This window comes from Leuciscus leuciscus (genome assembly GCF_965113295.1).
Source record: "Leuciscus leuciscus genome assembly, chromosome: 21".
NCBI lineage: Eukaryota > Metazoa > Chordata > Actinopteri > Cypriniformes > Leuciscidae > Leuciscus > Leuciscus leuciscus.
In genome coordinates, this window is record NC_138745.1 from 18,489,531 (window position 1) to 18,493,066 (window position 3,536).

Sequence of the window (3,536 nt, forward strand, 5' to 3'; positions counted from 1 at the left end):
AGTCAGATTTATTGCACACCTCTAATTAAAATCTTTTCTAGAAGTAAACATACACCCAGCGAAAATCTATATTTGTATGTAACACCACAATCACAATTTGGTGGTCGAAGAATAAAAAGTAGGGAACTATAAGGATTATGTATAACCCACAGAAAAGTGAACACATATACTGTCCACTATAGTGGATATGTTTATAATTTTTTTTGTTATATCTGAGACCATGCATATCACTGTGCAACTGAATGTTACATTTTAAGATTTTTTCTCATAGGCTACCATATTTTTGGGGGTGTGGCCAAACGTGCTAAATATGACCTAAAGATGAAACGTGATTAATATGGATAATATAATATAATATAATATAATATAATATAATATAATATAATATAATATAATATAATATAATATAATACAATATAATATAATATAATATAATATAATATAATATAATATAATATAATATAATATAATAAATAGGCTAACGAATAATGTAGCCTATTGTAATTATGCTACTGTATCAGCATAAGTCGTGAATTATTTAGAACATTTCACCACACAACCAAAAATATGGTATGCGAGAAACATGTGTGAATTGATGGAAAGAGCTTCAAGTCTCAAGTGGGTAATCTGAGCATTGTAAGGTTCTTGTGCATCAGCTTTCTCTTATTGTGACCTTGACGAGAGGTGTCAGAATGAACAAACCACATATTTTGCTTCAGTACTGCTTTGTTTTTCAATCTTTTATAACCAGTGAATATGAGTGTTACATAGACATAATCTAAGTAATATAGATTAAAGTTAGAATCTAAGTAATTTTTACATATGCTTTATATAGGCTGTATTTAATTTGACAATCTATAATTCAAAATAATGATGGATAAAACAGCTAGTCGTATTGACCATCAATAATTAGCTCTGCATCTAAGCTCATAACAACACTGCGTTGCTGACACACTCGGCCAGTAGATGGAGGAAGAGATCTGTCTTTGTAAAACATGAAACATGTTTACATCAATTGCAATAAAATGGATCTTAGTATAATTCTAACACAGCATAACACTGGTTAAGGGATTTATTTTGTTTCAGTGAATCTCAACAGGATATTAAAATGATTCAGTTGAAGACAAAAAAAAAAAAAAAAACATCGCTGGAGAACCACAGAGAACACAAATAGCCTATAAAACTAAATAGAACTAAATAAAACATCTCAGAATTGCATTTAAACATGGCAACATTTATTTCCTCAATGGAACAGTTAAAATTATGTATTTTGACGTACAAACAAGGTCCTTCTTTTACTTAGACCACACAAGAGCATATTCCTTTTGTAATAATCTCTGGCTTTCAACTTACACTAAACCATCACTAGATTTCTAAATGTGATATATGTCCAGCACTTGTGACCATGTCAGGCATCCGCCTTCACTGTCTCCCGCCAGTCAGACGAACATTCATGTACAGTAACATGAGTATTTGAGTACACGACTTGGATTCTGCAGTTGGTATTGACAAATATGGCTCAGCTCTTAGAACTGGACACACTGTGTCATACAACTGATCCTGACAGCATGACATTAAGCCATAACACCAAGCTTTACTGTTTGGTTTGTTTATGTCTTAAGATTACCACGTTTGAAAAGGCTCTTCTTTATTGATGAAACAGACATTGAAACCAGATCATAATGTCTTAATTAACAAGACAGTTTGTACAAGCTTTCCATTTATACATCCAGCATATGGACTGAGGATAGACATGTTGGGTGATTGCCTTTCCTTCAGTGTCCTATTTTAATGTGGTTAATCACTTAGGACACAATTGACTTGGACACCAAAAAGCACATTCAGCCCTTAAGTATTCTTAAGAAACTCAGATGTTAATTCAAAAACATTTGGAAACATGCCCTTGACACTGTTTTTGAGAGCCAGGCTGTTTGCCATCAGAGATGTATGCATGCACGCACGCGCGCACACACACACACACACACACACACACACACACACACACACACACACACACACACACACACACACACACACACACACACACACACACACACACACACACACACACACACACACACATACACATTAGTGAACCTATCATTATGAGGACATTCAATAGGCGTAATGGTTTTATACTGTACAAACTGTATTAAATTGAATTGAATGCCTTTATTGTCATTGCACTTAGCTGTACAACGAAATTCTACCATATGGTTCATTGAATATTATGAGTTTAGTAATTTTATGGCACTTGGATAAAAACAGTTCATAAGTCTAGAGGTGCAGGCCAAAAATGGACCTGTAGCGCCTCCCAGAAGACAGCAGTGTGAACAGACTGTTTCCTGGGTGAGAACAGTCCTGGATTATGCGTGCTGCACGACACAGACATCTGGCTCTTCAGTGAGGGAAGCTGTGTCCTTATAATGATCTGTGCTGAATTTCTGACTCTCTCCAGAGCCTTTTTATATATCCCCTTACACTAACCCTATTCCCCGTACCTACCCATCACAAAAAAACTGTGAAAATGTTTTTGTTTTTACTGAAACATTATTTAGTCTGTTTTTAAGCCATTTTAATTATGAGGACTCTGGAAATTACCTCATAAACCATTGTTACTGTGACTTTAATTGTATAACACCAGTAAACTCTAAGGCCCAGTTTCACAGACAGGGGTTAGACTAAGCCAGGAACAGGCCTTCGTTCAATTAGGGCAGGGGTGCCCAATCCTGCTCCTGCCGATCGACTGTCCTGCACCAGCCTGCACACAGTTCATCTCCAACCCTAATCAAACACACCTGAAGCAACCAATTAAGGTCTTTAGAATCACTTGAAAATAAATTAAAGGCAGGTGTGTTTGATTAGGGTTGGAGATGTGCAGGACAGTCCATCGGCAGGAGCAGGATTGGGCACACCTGAATTAGGGCATTAAACCCTTTCCAATAATGATCTATAAAGCTTATAGATTTTATAAAAATATCTTTAAAATACAGTATTTTGAAAAAGGGATGGTCTTTTAATATTTAAGTAAGTACCCTTTCTGCACAATACAAAGGTTGGTCCATTTTTCTGATTAATGTCTCTGAATTACACAAACTCTTGTATATGTTATTAGAATTGTACAAAAATCAATTCCAAAAAAGGACAAAAGTACATTTTTAAATGTTCATTCACCATCTGAGATTCTTTCAACTTTTGAGGCAGTATGAAACATTAGTTCTCATTATATGGAATATTTTGTTAATTTCTAATGACCTTATTATAGTTTGTAGACAGTATGACTCACTGCTGTGATGTAACATAGGCTACATAACTGTTTAGAAGGTGATGATTTACTTGTCCCAGACAGCATCAGTTTCAGAAATGCCATCTTCAAACACATCTTCTATTACACCACCTCCCATATATATGTTTCAGTAATCAATGTGACTGTGAGAAAAAGAACATAGAGGTCATCTCAGTTTCATTAACCCCAGAACTCACTGTTCTGAGACGCTCATACCCTTTCCTTTAGGATCCATTGTTTAAGTGAACAA